At 46.4% G+C, this 24455-nt stretch overlaps 1 long non-coding RNA gene across 2 annotated transcripts in view; it reads left to right on the top strand.

The window, feature by feature from the left end:
- Positions 1-542: 542 nt before the first annotated feature.
- The window catches only part of LOC144806046 (uncharacterized), a 190973-nt gene continuing 167060 nt past the window's right edge, over positions 543-24455 (top strand). For both annotated transcript variants that reach the window (XR_013605670.1, XR_013605669.1), the window contains exons 1-2: positions 543-671; positions 12933-13051. This is a non-coding gene — a long non-coding RNA (uncharacterized LOC144806046). The remainder of the gene's footprint in view (positions 672-12932; positions 13052-24455) is intronic.

The raw sequence follows: 24455 nt of genomic DNA, 5'->3' as shown, positions 1-24455 counted from the left end.
GCGGTGAGGGTCTGAAGCTGAAGCGAGCTACACAGACACCCAGGGAGGGTCCTTCCGCCTCTGCAGGCAGCTGAACACAGACAGAAGCCGGGAGGAATGATGCTCGGGTTCGAGGAAGGGCTCGTTCGACCCAAAGTGGTTGAATCGGTTCCCAGTCCGAGCTGGCGGCCCCTGCTCGTGCCTGCTCACATACATTGGCGCTGTAGCGCCTCACAGCCCCTGTGTATCAAAGCTCATTCGGTGACACACTTCCTTGAGGGAAGTCAGGCGAGGCCTCTCTTTATCTCTAGTGCCCCTGACCTCCCCGCCCCCAACAGCATAACGAAGCGTCTCATAACTGGGCGTGCGCAGGATCGCGCGCCATCACTGCGCATGTGCGGAGCGAAGACCCTACTTCATATCGATCTCGTGCTCCTAACCTCCCTTGCTCCCCAACAACATAATGAAGCGTCTCATAACAGCGCATGCGCAGGATTGCGCTCCATCACTATGCATATGTGGAGCGAAGACACTACTTCAAACCGCTCTCGTACTCCTGACAAACAACATCACGGCGGCGTCTCTGAGGTCGAGGAGCTGAGAGGCCCAAACCAGACCCTGCTGCTGCCACCCTGGGGCCAGGAGGTTAAGAATGATCCTGTCCAGAGGGCAGCCGTGGGCATCTGTTACAAGTATATTTCTCGTTCTTTGTCTAATGACATCATCATCAGAATTGAGTTATCTTCTGTCTTCATAAGTGGCCCTGCTAGTGCTTTAAAAGAGGAACTACTGCTGCAGCCATCAAGAATGTGAACACATTTTGGGTCTGTAAAGGAAATGAACATTGGTGAAAGCTTCTGTCAAAAGCGTCCTTACTTTGCACTGGAGGCAATGGGTTATGACCAGGGCTAGCTACAAGAAGAAGTTATGAAAACGGAATATGCAAGAAAAAAAACTATTGAGCTTTCTTTAATGATTTACAAAGTGTCAAACATAAACCACTGACATTTACCCACCCCTGACTTAAACAACTTACTGAAACTACAGAAAACGAGTCAATTGGCTGCTGAGATCCAGTTTTTCTGTGCAGGGAGAGACACACAGCAGACTAATCACAGGGCTCTCCCTCACACACTTAAATAACATCCTGTTACTTCCTTAAGTGGCAATTGCTCCCACCAACTGCCATCACCTGCCAACCTGGTGTAGTCAATACCAATTTTGCATAATCTGCATGGTGGGGTGAGATTATGTCTCGTTAGTGCCCTTACATTTCTGGTGCTTTTAAGCAATTTTAAGATACAATTAGAGCTTTTCGTATGCTGTTACAGCCCCTAGCGTGAAAGGTGGGGGAGAAGTCAATTGGAGGTTCAACTAATTCATTCGCGTACCCCAGTCCTAGGGTAAAGAACTTTTCATTTAGAACGATCCCAGCACTGGAGTGTGCGAAATGTGTTAGAGGTCTCCCACCCTCATCTACAATACCACAATTTGGATTATTATGTTCTTTACATAAAGTAATATTAAAATCGCCACCCCATATCAATTTAAAAGGCAAAGAGGAACATTTATTCCGGTGCTCATCTAAAACAGAGGTTATCCTATTTAGGACTTTCACAAAATCAGGTGGTGACAGATTGTTATAGAAATTTACCAGAAAATATGTATGCCCTTGATTCACTGAGAGTTTAAGTATCTGATAGTTCTCTTCAGTTTTTATTTCTACAATTTCCTTAAATGGGAGGGTATTAGATACATATACTGATAATCCTCCCTTGGGTCTACCAAAAAGGGAAGGACGTGCACTTGAGTGATACAATCTGTACCCCTGAAGATGGATAGCAGTTACTGACCATGTTTCCGGGCAGCATACTATATTATGATTTCTAATTATTTCTAGCCAGTTGAGTTGGTCGACTTTAGGACGCAGGCCTGCTATGTTCCAGATTATGATAGAAAGGGTCAAACTACTAGATGATAGTACGTTGGGAGGAAGATACGGTTGTTTGGAATGGATCTGAGTTCCCGCAGTTTGACCTTGAGACAACAGAGAGGGATCTTGTATTAGGTTCCAAGGCCCTTCAGTCAAGATACTATTTTCCAGGGCCTTGTTTGGAAGATCGCTGGAGGGAGAAAAGCTGCCACAGTAGTCCTCAGATAAGGAGACCTTTTGGGGTACGGTCAGCTTGTCTAGGGGGCGTAAATTAAAATTATCCAAAGAAGTTGGGGTGGTTATTAGTCATTCTATATCATCTATTCCTGACAGAATGTTAAATCGATTCTGGGTGGGGATCAGAAAGGGTCTTGTAGTCAGTTGATGATTAAAACTGCATTCCTGAGTAGGAAAATTATTCCATAGTGAGGGATAATGATTACCTGGGGGATTGAAGTGATCATTCTGATATTGGAATGAAGGTCTATAGTGATCGATCTGATGTAAGGGTAAGGACCTAAAGCAGGCATCCTGGTGTTGGGATAGAGGTCTGAGGTGATCATCTCGATGATTAAATTGAGGCCTAAAGCGATCAACCTCACATTGGAATAAGGGTCTAATGTAATCATCCTGATGATAGACCAGCGGCCTGAGATTAATAGCAGGGGTTATCAGATTTCTGGGATTAAAGTAAGTCAAATCACAGGCTTTGATTTCATTACTGCCATTGGGAGGACACCAATCTAAGATATTTCTGACTGCCCTTATATCTCTAAAATGTATTATAATGATGTCTCCCGTAATGTTCTTTATACTAGGACCCAGCCAGGGAAGGCGCCTGACGTATAGAATTTCACCATTCACGTTAGGAGGAAGCGGTCGGTTCTTCCTGAGCCAAAATATGACTTTATTTTTTAACTGGTTTTGGTTTTCATTCTTACCATCTTTACCATCCTCCAAAACCGGGACTCCAGTAAGGACCACCAAAAGTGGAGCTGCTTCCAGAGGCAGTTCCACGTTGTGCCTCTTAGGAAAGGATGGCCTCACAGAATCTTCATGGCCGGTAGGTTTTTGAAGATTTCCAGGGGGATTAGGTTTTCCACCCACCTGAGCCACTTTATCACTATTTTTCGCCTTTAGCCGTGATGTTTTGGAGGGCGTTGGTTTTGGGGTTAATTTGGTTTGTAGTTTTAGCCACCATTTGATCAATAACGTTTGGGGGTGGTACGGTAATTGTGGACGCTAGTGGGGGCACTGGAACACCCTTAATTCCTTCTTTGATTTCATCGATTGCCTGTTCTAAGTTCCTCAGCTGTTGGGCTATTTTTTGTAGTCTCTCTACTAAAGGCAATGTGAGAGATCTGACCAGTTTTTCAATGCTTCCCATTAAATCAATACCGGATGGATCTAGTAATGGGAAGGGTGATTCAATAGCTGGTGCGGGTAATGTAATTGCATTAGATGAGGAGCTCATAGATTTGGCAAAATCAATGAGACTGATCTTGTTTCTCTGTGATCTACTACCCACCTTTCTCCTTCTTTTCGGGGGAGGACCTTGTGGTCGTGGGTTTTTTGAAGGTTTATTACGTTTTTTAGCAGTCTCTACCAATGGTAACGTTATATCTACCACGGCTTCTGCCTCTCGCGTCATGCTACCTGAAGAGACAGAGAGGTTTATGAGCATGTCATTATTTAGATCAGGAGGAGGGGTTATGTCTTGGAAGAGTAATGGAATGCTATCTCCAAGCGATGTATCAGGACCCTCGCTTTCGCAATACATACTGGGAAGCGGAGACATGGCTAGCTGTAGCGGGCCCAAAGATGAACGTTTGTTCTTAATTAGCTCAACGGAGCGACGTCTCTTGGCCCGTCATTCAGTGAGTGCGATGTAAAGTTAAGGCTCGACCCGATTGCATTAACGCTGTGACCGTCCTGCCTAGATCAGAAGCGGTCGCTCCCCACGCTTCTCCCTGCTGCTAGAAGTGGTATCGTAGCGCTTCTGCCTGACTAATTCATTGCCTTAGTCGAATTGCGCACTGCCCGCTCTGCTCACTATAATTATTGATTGTGCCTCATGATATTGTGATCGTAGCGCTATAGTGATAGACTGCTCGGCATTAACTGCTAAATTGTGCACTGCTCGCTTTGCCTGCTAGAACTATTTGTACCTGATTGTACCGGTGCCACTGGCCATTTATTTATTAGCGATTCCAGGTTGTGCCCCAATCTCGTCCTGTATCTCTTTTGGGCTTGCTGCCATTTTGTTTGTTGTTGTTGGTCCTCCCAGCCCGGCTCTCCACCCCACTCCCGCCTCCCAGCTGCTCCTCCCTCCCATTAAAGTTAAGGCTCGACCCGATTTCATAAACGCTGTGACCGTCCTGCCTAGATCAGAAGCGGTCGCTCCCCACACTGCTCCCTGCTGCTAGAAGTGTTATCGTAGCGCTTCTGCCTGACTAATTCATTGCCTTAGTCGAATTGCGCACTGCCAGCTCTGCTCACTATAATTATTGATTGTGCCGCATGATATTGTGATCGTAGCGCTATAGTGATAGACTGCTCGGCATTAACTGCTAAATTGTGCACTGCTCGCTTTGCCTGCTAGAACTATTTGTACCTGATTGTACCGGCGCCACTGGCCATTTATTTATTAGCGATTCCAGGTTGTGCCCCAATCTCGTCCTGTATCGCTTTTGGGCTTGCTGCCATTTTGTTTGTTGTTGTTGGTCCTCCCAGCCCGGCTCTCCACCCCACTCCCGCCTCGCAGCTGCTCCTCCCTCCCACTAAAGTTAAGGCTCGACCCGATTGCATTAACGCTGTGACCGTCCTGCATAGATCAGAAGCAGTCGCTCCCCACGCTGCTCCCTGCTGCTAGAAGTGGTATCGTAGCGCTTCTGACTGACTAATTAATTGCCTTAGTCAAATTGCGCACTGCCCGCTCTGCTCACTATAATTATTGATTGTGCCTCATGATATTGTGATCGTAGCGCTATAGTGATAGACTGCTTGGCATTAACTGCTAAATTGTGCACTGCTCGCTTTGCCTGCTAGAACTATTTGTACCTGATTGTACCGGTGCCACTGGCCATTTATTTATTAGCGATTCCAGGTTGTGCCCCAATCTCGTCCTGTATCGCTTTTGGGCTTGCTGCCATTTTGTTTGTTGTTGTTGGTCCTCCCAGCCCGGCTCTCCACCCCACTCCCGCCTCCCAGCTGCTCCTCCCTCGCCCCTCCCCCCTCCACAATCCACATATGACAGATACTTTCGCGCGCAGCGTTCACGCGCAGCGGTCGCGCCCCATGTGTGCCGAAGGTGCGCCAAAGGTAAGCCCGTCTGCGCCCGTCCGCGCCCGGACCATGCCCAGCGCCAGACCCCCTGGTCCCCACAAAATCCATTCCGCCGCATCACATACGACGCCGCAACCCTCTCAGCCCTTAACCCCGGCCGCACACCTCCATGCTACCAAGCTGCCCCAGGACACAGCCACGGACCCTTCACCTGCCTCTCCTGCAAATTCGACTGCTCCAGAACCCACACCAAATCCACAAACTGCAAACTGAGCTCCAACACCAACCACCTAAACTGCATCCTGCTCAACACCCGCTCGGTCCACAGACACTCCATCGAACTCTGGAACCTAATCGACACCACATCTCCAGACGTTGCCTTCCTCACAGAAACCTGAATGAACGCCTCATCAGCGCCCGACATCGCCATAGCCATCCCGGACGACTACAAGATCATCCGAAAGGACCGCATCAACCAAACAGGAGGAGGCATCGCCATCGTCCATAAAAACACCATCCGCATCACGACCAATTCCGTCGACTTCCTTGCTACCGCCGAACACCTTCACTTCCAGATCCACACCGACCCCAAAACCACCCTCAGAGGCACCCTCATCTACAGACCACCAGGACCCCGCACACAATTCAGCGAAGACATCACTGACTTCATCAGCCCACATGCCCTCCCCTCCGAGAACTATATCCTACTGGGAGACCTCAACTTCCACCTGGAAAAGAAAAACGACAGCAGCACCACCACCCTTCTGGACAACCGGGCCAATCTCGGACTCAAACAACTTGTTGACACCCCCACCGACCTTTGCCGGACACACGCTCGACCCTATCTTCACCTCCAGCAAACACATCTCCTTCGATCACACCACAGCTCTCCATTGGACGGACCACAGCTGCGTTCACTTCAACTACAAAAAGACCACGACCCACAACCCCCCACAACCTATCCCCCGAAGAAACTGGAACAAAATTACCACCGACCATCTCTTCACATCGCTTCACCATCGGACCCAAACCAAGCTGCCACCAACATCACACAATGGATCACCCACAGCGCCGACGAACTAGCACCCTTGAAATACCATCAAATCAAGCAAGGTAGCAAAAAAGCCCCATGGTTCAACAACGACATTAAGAAATCCAAGAAGCTCTGTCGTACCCTCGAGAAAGCCTGGAGAAAAAATCTAACCACTGACAACCTGGCCTCCTTCAAGAACGCCACCCGCAAACACCACCAACTCATCTGATCCACCAAGAAATCAGCATTCAAGGCTCGACTTGACAACAACGCCCAAAACAGCAAGGAACTATTCAACATCGTCAAAGAATTTACCAACCCCACAGCCGGCACCAACGACATCACTCCCTCCCAAGACCTCTGCGACTCTCTATCCTCATTCTTCCACAACAAAATCGCCGACATACATACCAGCTTCAAAAACCAGTCCGAAGACCAGCCCACTTCACCCACCCCCGAACCAACAGCGCACTCTAACAACCTTTACGCCTGGAACCCAATCACCACCGAAGACACCATCCGCCTGATGAACTCCATCCACTCAGGATCGCCAACCGACTGATATCCCCACCACATTTTCAACAAAGCAGACTCGATCATCGCACCCCATCTCCGCGATGTCATCAACTGTTCCTTCAACTCCGCTACCTTCCCGGAAAGCTGGAAACATGCCAAACTCAGCGCCCTTCTGAAGAAACCCACAGCAGACCCCACTGAACTCAAGAACTACCGCCCCATCTCGCTCCTCCCATTCCCTGCCAAAGTCATTGAGAAAGCCGTCAACAGCACCGAAACCGCCCTCATCGCAGCAACAGACGACATTCGAACACTTCTGGACAATGGAGAAACAGCTGCCCTCATCCTACTTGACCTCTCCGCAGCCTTCGACACAGTCTGTCATAGCACCCTCATACAACGCCTCAGCAACGTCGGAATACAAGGAAAGGCATTGGACTGGATCATCTCGTTCCTCGCCAGAAGAACGCAGAGATTCCGCCTCCCCCTTTTAGATCAGAGGCCACCGAAGTCATCTGCAGCGTACCACAAGGATCATCACTCAGTCCCACCCTCTTCAACGTATACATGAGTCCCCTCGCATCCATCGCGCGCCAAAGCAACCTCAACATCATCTCCTACGCAGACGACACCCAGCTGATCCTCTCTCTCACCAAAGACCCAAACACCGCCAAAACCAACCTACATGAAGGAATGAAAGAAGTAGCCGAGTGGATGAAGAACAGCCGTCTAAAACTAAACTCGGAAAAAACAGAAGTCCTCATCTTAGGCTCATCGCCCTCTGCCTGGGATGACTCTTTGTGGCCACCAGCCCTGGGTACCGCACCCAAACCTACGAATCACGCACGTAACCTGGGCTTCATCCTGGACTCCTCCCTCTCGATGACCAGACAAGCCAATGCAGTTTCATCATCCTGCTTTAACATCCTACGCATGCTCAAAAAAGTCTTCCGTTGGATCCCCACAGAAACAAGAAAGACACCCACGCACTGCTCACCAACCAACTGGATTACGGAAACACCCTTTACGCCGGAACCATAACCAAACTACAGAAAAAACTTCAACGCATCCAAAACGCCTCAGCCAGACTCATATTGGACATCCCTCGTCAAGCTCACATTTCCGGTCACCTGAAAGATCTCCACTGGCTCCCCGTCAACAAGAGAATAACGTTCCGTCTCCTCACCCACGCACACAAAGCCCTCTACGACCTAGGACCCGAATGCCTCAACACGCGACTGTCCTTCTACACCCCCACCCGCCAACTACGATCAGCCAACCAAGCCCTCGCCGCAATTCCGCGCATCCACAGATCCACCATGGGGGGAAGATCCTTCTCCTACTTAGCGGCCAAGACCTGGAATTCTCTCCCCACCCACCTCCGCCTTACTCAGAACCACCTCTCCTTCAGAAAGCAACAAAAAACTTGGATATTCGATAAGTAAAAACACCCGCCCCCAAGCGCCTTGAGACCCTCTGGGTGAGTAGTGCGCTATATAAATTTCTGAACCTGAACTTGAACTCGATGTCCCTATCAGTTCCTGTAGCAGCCCTGATGAAATAATTGTCTAATGTCCCTTGTTTTTCTCCTCCACCCACTGAGGATGTTACTATGGGGGCAGGTGAGGTCATTATGCCAACTTAATGCTGTGGATACCTAGCCAAAACACACTTAAGCTATAATATAATCGCAGACCAAGCTGTAAACACACATTACACAATACTCAGTTAGTCAAATATACCATGTAAAAGCGTAGATGGATCTGGTTACTGGAAACAAGTACGCATTCTAACAGTCAGTCAATCTTCGCCGTGGATAGCACATCAAAGGGGGGGGCCCAGCCCGGCCTCCTCCGGCCTGTGAGGGCCTAAGAGGGCCCGCCCTTTGCCCTGGCTTAGCCCGGCTTGCCCGCCCGCGTCCCGCGTGCGCGAGGCTCTGGACAATGAAATCAGATTAGGAGGTGTGGGCAGGAAGAGGACCAGCTGCAGCAGATTGAGCCACGCACTGTTTGCTGGTCCTCGCAGTCCCGCAGGGGTCCGGGGTGAGTCTCTTTGCAGCAATGTCTCCTCTCTCGAGCGGTGCCCGCGGAGCGCAGGCCGCGAGAAGTGGGCTGGAGACCAGGGGGCAAGACGAACGAGCACAGCACTCCCACAAGTCAGAGGCAGCGATATCCCTCAGCGCGTTGGACAGAGCAATCCGCCAAAGTGGGGTCTGCACGGCGCTTTAGTTGATCCGGGAGGTGTGGGCGGGAAGAGGACCAGCTGTGGCAGATTGAGCCACGCACTGCCCGCTGGTCCTCGCAGTCCCGCAGAGGTCCGGGGTGAGTCTCTTTGCAGCAATGTCTCCTCTATCGAGCGGCTCCCGCGGAGCGGGGGCCGCGAGAAGTGGGCTGGAGACCAGGGGGCAAGACGAACGAGCACAGCACTCCCACAAGTCAGAGGCAGCGAAATCCCTCAGCGCATTGGACAGAGCAATCCGCCGAAGTGAGGTCTGCACGGCACTTTAGTTGATCCGGGAGGTGTGGGCAGGAAGAGGACCAGCTGCGGCAGATTGAGCCACGCACTGCCCGCTGGTCCTCGTAGTCCCGCAGGGGTCCGGGGTGAGTTTCTTTGCAGCGATGTCTCCTCTCTCGAGCGGCGCCCGCGAGAAGTGGGCTGGAGACCAGGGGGCAAGACGAATGAGCACATCACTCCCACAAGTCAGAGGCAGAGATATCCCTCAGCCCGTTGGACAGAGAATCCGCCGAAGTGAGGTCTGCACGGCGCTTTAGTTGATCCGGGAGGTGTGGGCGGGAAGAGGACCAGCTGCGGCAGATTGAGCCACGCACCGCCCGCTGGTCCTCGCAGTCCCGCAGGGGTCCGGGGTGAGTCTCTTTGCAGCAATGTCTCCTCTCTCGAGCAGCGCCCGCGGAGCTGGGGCCGCGAGAAGTGGGCTGGAGACCAGGGGGCAAGACGAACGAGCACAGCACTCCCACAAGTCAGAGGCAGCGATATCCCCCAGCGCGTTGGACAGAGCAATCCGCCGAAGTGAGGTCTGCACGGCGCTTTAGTTGATCCGGGAGGTGTGGGCGGGAAGAGGACCAGCTGCGGCAGATTGAGCCACGCACTGCCCGCTGGTCCTCGCAGTCCCGCAGGGGTCCGGGGTGAGTCTCTTTGCAGCAATGTCTCCTCTCTCGAGCGGCGCCCGCGGAGCGGGGGCCGCGAGAAGTGGGCTGGAGACCAGGGGGCAAGACGAACGATCACAGCACTCCCACAAGTCAGAGGCAGCGATATCCCTCAGGGCGTTGGACAGAGCAATATGGTCGTTTAGTTGTACATAATGTTTTTTGGTCATATCTAAGGTAACAAAAATGCTTCTGACGCTTCTTTTTTATAACTTTTCAGCATGCTGCAAACTTCTTTAAGCTGTGCTGTACAGACATAGGTAAAGTCAATATCTAAAATAACAATAATAATAATAAAACCATTTATAAAGCGCATGGTTACACTCAAGACAGTGTGTCCCCGCGCTGTGGATACATTCCATTCTAAAAACAAGCCCACCAAAAGAACAATTAAACTGGACAGCTAAGCGCCATCTCCTAACTTCTGGGGAAGAGATGTGTTTTTAGCCTCAGGCGAAACCTCCTTTCGGAGGGTTCCATACGCAATTCTAAGGGGAGTTTGTTCCAGTGAGTGGCCGCCAGATAGCAAAATGAACGGCCTCCCATTCTTGCTTTAAAGATACGGGGCACTGAGAACACCATGCTCCCCAAGGACCTCAGATTACGTTTGGGGTGATGGATAGCTAGAAGCTTTTTTAGGTAGGGTGGTCCTTTCCCTTGGGCAATTCGATGGGCGAAGCACATAGCTTTGAAAAGGATGCGCTCTTTGATGGGCAGCCAGTGTAACTTTGCAAGAGCGTGCTTCCCAGAGCAGAATATCTCTGGCTAAACACTTATAAGTTTGCAAAGGCAAGACCTATTGCATTGCAAATGCTTGTTAGTAGTGCTCCACAGATAAAATTGCAGCGCATTTTCGCCAATCATTGTAGATTTGCATACTTTAATAGTAGGCGCGGCTCTGAGTATGGTTATGAGACCCAATTATTTTGTTCTACTTGGTAAGCCGAGACCATACTTGTTGAATATTCACCCAATATGAGTGGTGATATCCGAATTGCTGGTCTGCCTGAAGTTATGATGCTGCCGACAGTAGCGTGTCTGCTAAAAGCAATGCCGTGACTGGTGGAACTATAAAGCCAAATAAGAGAAAGTTATTTTCCGACACCATAGTCTTCGTGACTGAGACCAGTAACACTAAAGACTCTGAGGCTCACAGCAGTAATTTCTCCTTTCAGAGCGTTATTGCTGCAGATGGAGTGAAGCTTAGAAGTAAGCACATTACTAAGGTACCAACAAAGTTTAATATTGTTCATTTGTATTAACTGTTTCTTTTTTGCAGCATTTGGAAATGCATTTTATAGTTTTGTTGCTTTTTGTTTACTTTTTTCTTGTAGGCTGTTACCTTTGGTTTAAAGGGAAAGATGTTGTAGTGTGTGACCTTAATGCTGCAGTTTGCATTTCATTACCATCATTTGCTTATCCTGGAGAATCTCCAGGGTGGAGGAGGTTTGTTGTTCCAGAGTTCTTTCTTCAGCTTCTGGGCAGTTGTCGCTCTGTGGCGATCTGTGGTCCTGTTTCTCTGCTCTTCTTGTAGCAGCTCCTATCAGAGCTTCATTCTCCCGCCAACGATAATAAGATGCCAGGCATCACCCAGCACACAACACAGCCTATGTTGGGCTAAGTCCATCTGCTCGGTATAGTTAGAGCGAGGATAAAGTTCTCCGGACCCATCAGGCTGTGAATGTAACCTAAGGGCTTAAGATGAAATGAAGAGCTTACCTCCTTCCTGAGTGGCTCCAGACTGCTGTGTGCAGACCCGGTAGATGGCAGAACCCTGGAGTATGTATGTATAAATCAGATTATGTTGGAAGTAACCTGCAATATAGTGGCAGGCAGTACCCTGCCAAAGAGTAGGAATTCTCATGGAATTTTATTTCCTGACACATTTATGGAGATAGTCTTTTAACAGGCAGAAGAACAACACTGACCACACATTTTCCTGGCACTGTCTTTAAAATGACGTAACCATTAGAATGGCATTTCTTTCTGCTGGAATAATAACACAAGTTATCTTGTACTCTGCTATGATGTTGCACCACAGATCTTTGGCTGCAATGCCTTACATGTTTCATTCAAACGTGCTTTCTACAGGGCACATGCATGATTTGCTGCTGTAGAGGTATAATGCTCCTGTGTACTGTGGCAGACTCAGAAATATTGAAAAACTAATGATTTCTCTTTCAGCACTTCATGTAAAGCCTTTCATTTTTTGACTCGTACATTTGGCAGAAACATAACTTAGTACAATTAAAACAGTTGTGATGGGGAACATTCATGTGGGGTTAGGACTGGCTCGACCAGAGTGCTTGCTGACTTGGAGGAGTATGGAGTTGGTCCGGTCCGGTGTCGAACCAAGCCAGCGATGCTTTGCTGCAGGCTCGTTTGCCCTGATAGCTGGTCAACAGTTTGAGGAGGAGGAGGTGAAGAGCTGGCTAAGTGTGCCATGAGGCTGACATTTCAGTACATCCCTGAGAAGTGAGCTTTGAGTCGATGTAGTGCAATTCACCCTCTCCAAAGCCTCAAGAATTCCTGGGTGTGAAGGGCGACTGATTCTGATTGGGTGCTTGATAGTTTTCCAGAAACTCATGTTCTTGGTTGTTCATGTTTGTCAGTAGTTAATTAAACACGTCCAGGGGTTTTATCTCTTCAGTTGGCACAAGCTGCAAAAAAATATGAATGGCCGATGAGCCTCTATAGATCAAATAATGGAAGGGCTGGAGAACTGTCATTCATCTCACTGCTAAGCAGAGCAGTGTCATGCTTCACCCTCACTCAGGCCTCTGATTTTCACCAACATCCCTTAGAACACTGGGACTTTAGAGCCTATCCTTTTAATGAGAAAAACAAAACTACAAGTCCCATAAGCAATATTGGCGGAAGGTGTCATGCATGACCTGGGGCAACATCTGATTCAGCACATCCAGTTCCATTTTTTAAGTATTTGAGACAATATTGATTTATAACCTTTGTTTTTTATGGTCATGAGTCACCTGAATACTAAAAACTTGTCTTTTATTTTCAGTATCAATTAAGTAATGGTCACCAGCTTGGAAGCTCTGTTAAATCTTCAGTATTTGTCATTGATCTCCATGTGTGGCTGGTTTGGTTCTGCCCCTGCATCGTTCCCGATAACTCGCACAGGTAAGGAGCTTGTAGCAGCAACATGATAACCCCATTGTCGTCAGTAAGAAGTGGGCTCTGAGGCAGGTATCCGATAATTTTTGTGAAACAAGCAAGCGCCAATATCTGCTATGTACATTTGTTGAAATAAAACACAATCAAATCACAGTATACTGTTCCGGAGGTTCAGTCCCAGAGTCATTATCTGTAACTGAACGCAGACACCCTAGGAAGCATGTGCTTTTAAGACAAGTTGCGTTCACTCACCTGCAGGTGACATGCTTCATCATTGGGCTATACTCCTCACCAGGCCGGCGCTACAATGCCTTGCGAGCACCACAAGAGGACACTTTGTCGGACATCTTTTATAAAGTATGCCGGATGAGCATAGTAGGACAGAGGATGTTGTGTCATAAGATGTGAGATTGGTGAAAGTCTGAATATAAGATCAGCTATCGACCAGTTGCCGCAATATAGTTAATGTGATCATACTAGTCCATGTTAAGATTAAAAATAGTGGCAGAGAAATTGAGGAACTAATGGCACCTATCACTGTGTGAATGTGTCGATCACCTATGGACCTGCTGGTAAGCTGGAGGCTATACTTCAGGTCAACATTTTTCATGCCTTGTGGAGCAATCTGTTGGCATTTCATCAGGACCAAATATGGGAAAATGGGTAAATGTGACCTAATCTTCTCCACCGCGTGAGGAGCTCTGTAACTCAAAGCCCTGCACTGTGCATAGGTGATTAGGTGCCTATTAACATCTTACTACCACAGGTGAGCACTGTTTAACAGAGTGCACTAGATAAGTAACCCGCCTAAAATTCAGGACAAACTGACTTATCCAATAGCGAGGACAGCGTATCAGAAGGCAACTGGTTTGAAAAGCACATGCTTCCTAGGGCGTTCAGTTAGAGATTATTTCTGTGGGACTGAACCTCTAGTACAGCATACTGTGAGTTGAATTATAAGAAGGATGTGTATACTGGACTGTCATTTTCCTCGTCATCTTTTATGATATGTAAAATAAAACACAACACACCTGGAGGCCAACAAATCTATCGTACATTTAATGGAAAAATAGCAAAAGGCAAAGCAAACAATTGTCTTTGCAATGGACGAGAGCATCCACCCTAAAGCAAGTTGGAGTATATAATGCTAATGCTACACAAAGTATTTTTATACACTTTTCTCCTAATACAAGTCAATGAAACATGAACACGTGATAGAAACAGTTACTGAAATGAAACTAATGAGTAGGAGGCAGGATCTTCTCTCGAGAGGAATGTGAGGAGTCCGTAAGGTGCAGATAAAAGATACACAGACAAGCTGCAGAATTCACTGTTTCTGAAAATAACACTTCTGTTTGTCAATATTCAATTTACTACAAGATACAGGAAAGTGTGCAGTTGGACATCACTAAATAAAATGGTTCTGGGCCCTAATAGAATCATATAACTTTGCAGGCATATTAAGGCAAACAGACACATCAAATTAATATAAGAATATTGTAATTTGGTAATGTAATATATCAATGCAGGTTGTGGCATTGATGTGTATGATGTGTAAACAATTATCGGTATTGAAGAAACCAGTATATCCAGTTATGTTTTCTCAATTCCTTCTTCCCAGTGGCCACCACTGCTGCTATCCAGCTGTGTTCAGCAGTGCCTCCTGTGACCTGGAATCCTGTATTTAATCAATAGCAAATGTTGTCAATGCTTCTAGCCAACCCCGGTCACTGGTGCCACTCGCACCCCACCATCCTTGGGACTGTTATTCTTTTAGCTAGCTCCAGTCAGTAGTGGCCCCTTGGACCTGTATGTAAGCCTACTAGCCAGCTCCTGTTAGTACTGGCCCCTGGGACCTGTTATCATTCTAGCCAACTTGAGTCTTTAGTAGCACCTTGGGACTAGTGATCATACTAACCAGCTTCAGTCAGTATTGGCTCCCTGAGACCTATTATCCTGCTAAGTAACTCCAGTCAGTAGTGACCCCTGTACCTTAAATCCTGCAAATATTCAAAACCAGAGGTCAACTCTACTGCCAACCAGTTTCAGTCAATATTGACATGTTTGTTACACTGCTTGTAATAAATAACAGAGGCCAGCGTTGTTGCTAGCCAGCTCCAGTCACCAGTGCCCGTCACATATTATCCTCAATAGGATCAATGCCCAAGACCTGTGCAGCTGCTAACCTGCTCTAGTCAGTAGTGACCTCCCAGACCTGTTATTCTGCATATAATCAGCAAGGCTTCGGCCCTAATAGCACTCACCCCACATCCTTATGGTATATTAGCAATGTAATTTATTTACATCTTACTGTAGGTACCGCACTATTTCACACAATCCCAAAAACAAAGAAAATCAAAATTTGCCAAACCATTCAGCACTCCACCTTGTCAAAAATGACCAAATCACACCAAGCACTATAGCCTGCACATCACATGGCACACTCAGCCACAACATGACAAGATACCACGGCAGGGATTTGGGGCCATTAATCCTCAGGCATGTATGCTGTAGATGAACATGCTTTGCATACTCCTGCCATCTTGTGTTGGGTCCGGATGTTTGCAAGTTGTTTCATTATTACCCCTAGATTTATATTCCATCGCAAAAATTACCTGCACCACTCCTTCTTTTTGATCGGGGTTATTTAATTTAATTTGTTGCAGGCTATTTTCACCTTGAGCATGCTCAATTAACCTTCCATTATGATTACTAACAGTTTGAGACAATGATTGTCGATGTTTATGTAACTGCTTCGTTTCGGTTTCCAGATCTTGTGGTAATTTAATATCCTTCCAGGTTTTTAACAAATCTCTATTCGTTTCATCCCCTCTGATACTCTCCCTCTTTGCTCTATTTGTTTCCAATTGTGATGGCTTATTTCCACTTGCAGCATTTCTAAGGACTGAATTTTCCCATTCTCTATCATTTTTATACTATCGGCTTGATTGTTTAGGCAATTATTTTTCATAACTGCTTGTACCTCCGATAGATCCTTATTAAATAGAGGGTGAAAGGGTTTTGTTGGAGACATGTGTTTACCCTCACCTTCACAATATGATATTTGGTCATGATTGTTTCCAGTGTTCAATCTCACTATACCTGATGCATTTGTATTTTTTATACTATTAGAAGCTTTATTTCTTGCTTTCCGTTGTTTTTTCCTCTATCTTTTTGATAGATGATCCCTCATATCCATTGTTGATGAAAATCAACATTGGATATGGCAAAATTACTTATGGAATTGACCATAAGTAATTTTGCCATTGTATTTCAACATCTCTATCGTAAGACCAGAGCATATTCATGTTATAATCACCGGTAATAATAATCTCAGGTTGAATGTCATTGTCCAGTTGCTGCAATATCATAATTATCAAATTGGTCGCCATTGTTCTTCGTAATTATATACGTTGATTACTACAAGAGATTTAATTATATTTTGTTCTTTGTATCATATTTTGACAATTAGATAATCCTTTTGACTTGGGACGTCCATTTCACTTTCCATTTTTAGCTCAGTTGATATAAAAATAGCCAAACCCCCACAAGGTCTGCCATAGTTACTTGTTCTCTTAGCTAATGAGTAATAACACTATACCCTTCCAATCTAAAAGGAACTAAAGCCCAAGTCTCTTGTAAACAAATGATTTGAAAACAGCACAAAGTAGCTAGTTGGTTATTCTGAATCTTTGCTTGAACCCCATTTATATTCCACGAACATAATCTGAGCCTTTCATTCATAATTGTTGGCCCCCTTAAAGGAACTTCAGATTGTAGATGTCAATCCTGCCTGACATTATGGAGGGCTGCTGTTAGCCAACCTAATTTGACAGTGTCAAATAATAGGTCTCCTATTTTTTCCTCTAATGATTTTAAAAGATGCCCGTTGGTCATACCTATGGGTTTTTTTAATATTGGGTATTTCTTATTATTCTCGGTTCTCATTTGGTTATGATTTTTTAATTTTGTTGAAACAAAAGGACGTTGCAGGGGAGTTGTTATTTTTATTCCCAAGTCCTGAAAGCGATTATGTTCTTGCATAATAAGGCTGGCGGCAGTAGAAGATGTCCAAATTACTAATATCGATTCGCGATTATTCTTGATTGTGAGGAATTCAATTGATTCTATGTCGGTACATTTAATTTCCTTTAATGAGGGTACTGCATTACACAATTTTAATATGTTCCCACGAGTCAAGATATCATTATTACCCCTAGATTTATATTCCATCGCAAAAATTACCTGCACCACTCCTTTTTGATCTGGGTTATTTAATTTAATTTGTTCCAGGCTATTTTCACTTCGAGCATGCTCAATTAACCTTCCATTATGATTACAAACAGTTTGAGACCATGATTGTCGATGTTTATGTAACTGCTTCGTTTCGGTTCCCAGATCTTGTGGTAATTTAATATCCTTCCAGGTTTTTAACAAATCTCTATTCGTTTCATCCCCTCTGATACTCTCACTCTTTGCTCTATTTGTTTCCAATTGTGATGGCTTATTCTCCACCTGTTTATTACATTCCTCCACTTGCAGCTTTTCTAAGGACTGAATGTTCCCATTCTCTCTCATTTTTATACTATCAGCTTGCTTGTTTAAGCATTTATTTTTCATAACTGCTTGTACCTCCGATAGATCCTTATTAAATAGAGGGTAGAAGGGTTTTGTTGGAGACATTTGTTTACCCTTACCTTCACAATATGATGTTTAGTCATGGTTGTTTCCAGTGTTCAATCTCACTATATCTGATGCATTAGTTTTTTAAAATACTTTTAGAAGCTTTATTTCTTGCTTTCTGTTGTTTTTTCCTCTGTCTTTTTGATAGATGAACTTCCGGAGATGCGTCTGTCATTGTTGATTGTGTCGAGCATAGGTTTATCACTTCTTGATCTTTTGTTTTATCATCTATTTTTTCTTTAACAACAACAGTATTGTCTTTACATTTTATTGTACCTTTAGAGGGGCAGTCAGCCTTGATGGTTTGAATTCCCACATTAGGAAAATTCACTTTTACATTGTCAATTATTGTTTTTTAAATATCCAGAATGGTAGCTAGTTTGTTAATTAGTGGGGCACAACTACACTCTGCAAACTGAGATATTGGCTGAGATTGTGCCCTTACTGTTAGATCATTTTGTGTTGTTATCCTCTGGTGAGTTCCGGTAACAGAGGTTGCCATAGAGCTCGAGATCTATTTGGACCGCCTTTTTGTTGGACTGATATGTTAAAGCTTCCAGAGTTAATTGCGAGGTTTTGAAGAATAAATCCCAAATTGCTCCTGCGTTCCCACTTCCTGGTACCTGAGTACCTGGGCTATGGTGTTGCCCATTTATGAATGATAGGTCCTTATACTCCTCTTTTTGTGGTCCTTGAAAATCATGTCCTTCGTCACAAGAATTAATGAACTGTGGACTGCTATTGAAAACGTCTTTTTGATACGGAGTACTCCAACGCTGCAGAGTTTCTGAGTTGCTGTTGTATTCGTCCTTTTCGGCTGGTCCTGTTTTTTAACTGAATTCATTTTAGACAGAGCAAGATCCGATTGCAGTGGGGTATTGGCTTCCCTTATGATTTTCACCCCACCATTTAGTTCATTTGGAGCTTCTTGCTCTGGTTGATTTATTTGGCCCAAATAAGATGGTTCCCCTATACCGTTGGCTTTTCTGATTTTTACTTGCTCTTCTATTGGCATTGGCTGCCTAAGTTGGTAGTAATTGCTGAGTATCTCCCATTGTTAGATTTGTGCATTTTGAGTCCTCTTGTTGTGAATGACCAGTACGTGGAATAGTTAACATCTCTAGGTTCGTTATTTGACCCCTATGGTTGACTTGGTCCATAGTTGAATTTGACATTCGTTCGACTTCAGCTTCAGACTCAGGGTGGCCTGGTTCACTTACTCCTTGCTTAGGGGATATAATATTTGTTCTACTCAGTGGTTTAATTGGAGTTTGAAAAGCACATGGGTCAGTTAGCAATGTTAGCATAGCACCAGTTGGATCTTTCATAAAATCAAACTTTGACAGCGACTTTCCCAGTTTACCAAATGTATGGACCTTAGATGATTTAAAGGACTATATGTCACCTGCCTGTTTTATTTTAAACGTATCTAATATTAGTGTTTGCTGTATTTATCTTTTCCTTTTGATAGGAGGGAAAGGTGACCGCTCCTTTCCTGACCTCATAATACACCCTCTAAGGTAAAGAAGTCTTGCTTCTTTCAGAGAATCAAACGGGCCAGTGACAAGACCAAACAGTGCTTTGATTGGACAAAAACACCTCCAAACACCTCCAAGGGAAAACACCCCCAAAGCACACCTCAGTACAGAATCCGCCGGTGCTAACTAATTAATTAATCAATCGATTAATATCCGGGCTCCGGGTAGGGCTGTAGTCTAGGCATGCAGAGTAATTCAGGGGTCGAGGGGTGCTTCAACGGGGTCAAAGTCTATTGTCACTTTTCCCTTTGCATAATTGCTCAGATTTTGTATTACAGACTTATTACAGACTCCAATGGCTCAGCGACTTACGGACCGTTCAACCTTAACTACTCGCCACATGCTACACACCTCTTGCCACTTGTCACTCACCACTCACTGTTCATTGCTTGTTCGTTGCTATTCATCGCTGTCAAGAGTACAAGGGAGAATGCTGGCAATCCTTCAGGAGCAAGAGCGGGATCCAGAGCCAGTCCCACTACCGACGGCATATGTAGGCACTTCTCTCCACTCCTATGCTCAGCTCAATGCTTGGTGTATACGTAAAATCAGGCGGCAGTTCCCTGAGTTCTGACGAATGATTGAAGCGTGCGATGTCAGACCATAGATGCGTACATTCCTCATCGGAAATAGGACGGTGAATTAAGTCTTCCCACATAGACATATACCGGGGGCATGGGGAAAGCACTATTTTAAGGAAGAAGCTATAGATAAATGAGATCACCCTTTTCATGTTAGCAGTCTTGGTAAGGAAGGCCTCAAATTTTGTGAGAGGTCGAGTAGAAGCCTCCCGTATCTGAGGTGTGAGGGACCAGTGCATCAATTGGATGTACTGATATCTTTCAGTGTTCTTCAATACAAAGTCCCTTTGACATTGATCATAAGTAAGGGGATCAAAATTGTGGAACAAATGTATTAGAGCTAAGCAGCCTCCCCTTCTCCAGGCATCAAAGGGTCCCTCATGTTGGGCCGGGTGGAAAGCTGGATTGAAATGGATTGGAGTGAATGGGGATGGAAAAGAAGTCCACCTGTCGTCGCCCGGAATTGAGTCCCATACTTCAAGAGTGGTGCATGTGGGGCAGCTAAGGTCACCCTGGCAGCCGCCTGGAAGAGAAGGGAGGCTCCAGCTATTTCCCTATGGCACTCTCGTCTTTGGAGACTGCTTAGCCTAGAATGTATGGCTGATATTTTCAGGGATAATTATAAGAATTTTGAATTTAAATGGGGCCCCCTTGTCTCCTTCCTCTCCCAGGGCCGTCCGTCTGCGGTGTGTCCCTCCACCATCAGATCCCGCCATCTCTTCCAGTTTTGATCACAATTCCAGTGTCGACCAACCTCTCGTTAGTATGAACACGCCGCCACGTCGGGTGGGGGTTGGGTTTTTTTTTTGTTTTTTTCTTTGTTCCTTGTTAGATTCATAATTACTTATCCCATGTTAGGATGAGTTTGTCCACGCTTTTTGGCTATTCCGCATACACCACCTCGGTGGAGCAACCTGGAGAAATTACCGTTACAGAAGGCCGTTGAGTTTTCTTTAGACCTATCTGCTGGCTTAGCAAAGTTGCATGATCTTCTTTTTTTTCTTTTTTATCTCTCTCTCAAAGCTCCTGGTCATTTAGAAGCTGTATCTTTCATTTGGCTTATCTAATAAGAGGAGGAGCTGGTTTATATTGATCAATGCACTTTTTCCACCAGTTATAATTCTGTTGAGACTTTCTGATCCCCTGCGTGGGACCAAGTGATGAAGTCATTTTTGCCTGTGGAAAAAAAAATTAATAAATACATTTTTGACAAAAACCAGGCTGCAGGCCACGGCTCCTCTGTGCTCCTCTGTGCCCTGCAGCAGCCGCTGCACGAGCAGCACCAGCAGCGTCTTAGCACCGCGGTGCCGGCAGCGGCCGTTCCTGCCCCCACAGCAGATCCGTAGAACTTAAAGCGCCCGTATAACAGGACGTGGGTGAAGCGGGAACCGGTCACAAAACAAACCCTGGCAGTCCTCCCAGGCTCCGCTCCACTTGCTTGTCAACTCCTCCTCGGGTCGTCCCCTTGGCTCTAATCGATACGCTCTGCACTCAACGCCGAATCACATGCTGACAACAACTGTGAACACCAACAGAGGGAAGAATCTTGTGTTTTCCCCAGTTAGTAAACAAAAACAGCATAAGTCTTGGCTGCTTCTGCTGCACCCAGAGTCTTATGCGTCTTTTCAGTCTAATTTTTCTGTCTGGAAAAAGATTGTGTCCTGGTTTTCTGCACCCAGTAAATCCAGTTGCAGAAAAACCTAACAACTGATAATCAGGTGGAATAAAATGAACACATGTAAGTACGCCTTAATTTCATTGCCCTTGATTCACACTCTGGACCATAGTTGAGGGATAGGTCTAGGCGTAGTCCTCGCAATACACAATAGATTTGTGTGCGGCAGAGACCAGAACTCAAAAGTCAGGATACCAGATACAAGTAGGTGGTAACTCAGGGCAGGGGAAAACGCCTGTTGTCCGTGGAGAAATCATTCACTTCCCAGAAATCTGCATTACAAATTAATTAATAGTATATGTTTTTTTAATATCTGTTTGGTACCAGTCCATATGACTTTCATATCTGCCTTTGGGATTCTATGATGCAACTCCATAGGGTACTTGTATCCTTTGTGAGCTTAATAAAATGTTGAAAATTCTACAAATCCTCACTCTTACCCCAGTATTGGAACTTTCATAGATTCCCATGCTTTGAATCATTCCCCGTCGTCGGAATGGGAGTCTCAGTAACAAAAATACCATAGCTGTAGGTACAAAAGACCAAGGAAAAAAGCCTAGGGCTCATTCCCTTTTGTAGCATATCACCCTCTTTGTGTAAAAGAGACCAAACTCAGGCCTCAGCCAATCAGAAGTGCCTCACCCCTTAGAACCTTCCTGAAGGAACCTCAGAGCCTCAGATTTTCTACCGCACGTTTTGCTTAGGGAGTCTCCTTTGAGCTCTGCTCAACTTCTACTTTTACAAAGGATTTCTTCAGGATTACTACTTCAAAATCTTCAACTTCACTTCAGGATTGTTGGCTGCCTTCCAGGATGTCAGAAATGGAGAAGAAAAAAGCCCTTTTCAAGCCTTGTTCCACCTGTGGTAAGAAAAGGCTTTTTGTGGAGGATAAGCACAAAGACTGCATTTACTGCCTCTATCCTGACCACCAGGCTGCAGACTGTAAAATCTGTCGCACCTTTTCGGCCAAGACCCTCCGGGACCGTGAGGGAAGACTCTTGACATGGCTCCATAAACTGAAAACCAGGAAAGATACTGTCTCCAGTGACAGTGAGGATGCAGCATCGTTGTCTTCTTCAAGAAGGTCAGTGAAAAGGAGTAGGGGTTCCCCTTCACCTTCTATGGAAAGATCTTCCAAGGCCTCAAAAAAGACCCCCAGTGAGTCTGAGAGCCCACGTCCCAGCAAATCTCCTCACCGAGGTGTAAAGGAGAGGGAAGGACCAGATTCGCCTTCTAAAGTTGAGAAGACTATCACAGCCTTCAAAAAACCTTCATCCCAGTCTTCTGAGAGGAGTTCCAAGTCCTCGACGACGAAGACGTCGCCGACGGAGGTTCCGTCGACAAAAAAATCAAAATCTGCATTGATGTCATCGATGATCCCGTCGACAGGGGAGTCGTCGACGAAGGTTCCGTCGACAGCGGTTTCTTCACCGTCGACGGCGAAGACGCCGACGAGGGCGTCGCCGAAGACGAAGGTGCCGACGACGAAGGTGCCGACGACGAAGGTGCCGACGACGAAGGTGTCGACGACGAAGGTGCCGACGACGAAGGTGCCGACGACGGCAGTTCCAATCTCACCGTCGACGATGGTGCCGACGTCGACGATGGTGTAGACGACAATGTCGACGACGACGGTCTCGTCGACGAGAGCATCGACGACGACGACTTTAACAATGACACCGGCTGGCGTGTCGACCATTTCCTCGTCGACGACTTCGACGACCCCGATCTCGTCGACGCGTATACAACCGTCGACGATGGAACCGTCGACGATCTTATCCTCTGAAAAGAGAATTACCATTTCTGTGACACGAATCACGCAGGAGGTTACTTCTCCGAAGGCTATGTCTCCTCTACTGTCAACCATGCTTCTGCAAGAAGGAGATTCTGGGGAGGAGGACCAGGACTCATACAGCTACGCTGATAGTCCCTCCCAACTTCTGATCAAATGCCAGGACACTGACTCTGAGGGCGACTACGGACGCGAGGATGTGGGCCATCATCAGTCGGCCCAGTCGCAACATCATGCTGAGCAGGAAATGGTTTCAGTGCCATCTTCTTTTCTCCAAGATCTGCATAAGATGCTGCAGGACTCTAAATCTAAGGCGAGTATGCCTATTCCGGTGCCGTCAACGCCAGTAACTCCTGCAGAGATGTCAGCCTCATTAGTGACGCCTTCCATTCCAGCTCCAGTTTCCCCTTGGCCTCAAATGTCCATCCATCATGAGTCCTCCGGGTTACAAGACGTCCATGATGATTCCTCGGATGAGGGTCAGCAATCGGATCATGGCTCTATTCCCGATACTGAATATGACGAGTATATCATTCCGGATCCAGCATCGCCAGTCCCAGATCCGGCGGATTTCCCGCCTGCAGACATTGGGGGCTTCCATCAGCTGATGGAAAGAGCCGCTGCGAGATTCAAATTGGCCATGCCTAAAGTTGCCACGGATTGCTTTTTATACGATTTCAAAGAGCCTTTTATGAAATCAACTAGGTCCATTCCTATTGTGGATCATGTGTGGAAGGAGGGCCTAAAAGCCATGAAAAACCCAGCGACGGTGGTCCCGGTGCTACTGCGTCTGGAGAAAAAATACAAGGCATCAGTTGACAGCCCGGCAGCCTTAACGGGTAATCCCAGACCAGACTCTGTGATCTCGCAAGCTGCACAGAGGAAATCCCGTAACCCCTCTGCTCCCTTAACAACTCCTCCGGACAAGGAAGGGCGGAGGTTGGATAATGTGGGGAAGAGATTCTTGTCGATGGCAAGTTTGCTGGTGCGAGCGGCAAATGCCCTAGCAATCATGGGTAGATACGACCGCCAGCTTTGGTGTGATGTCGCTCCATACCTTGACCAGCTGCCTCCGGAATCTACGACTGAGGCAAAGAAAATCTTACAGGAGGGAGAAGCAACGTCGATGGAAATCATTGAC

This window comes from Lissotriton helveticus (genome assembly GCF_964261635.1).
Source record: "Lissotriton helveticus chromosome 1_1 unlocalized genomic scaffold, aLisHel1.1 SUPER_1_unloc_41, whole genome shotgun sequence".
Lineage (NCBI taxonomy): Eukaryota > Metazoa > Chordata > Amphibia > Caudata > Salamandridae > Lissotriton > Lissotriton helveticus.
This window is presented reverse-complemented; position numbering and strand designations above follow the sequence as displayed.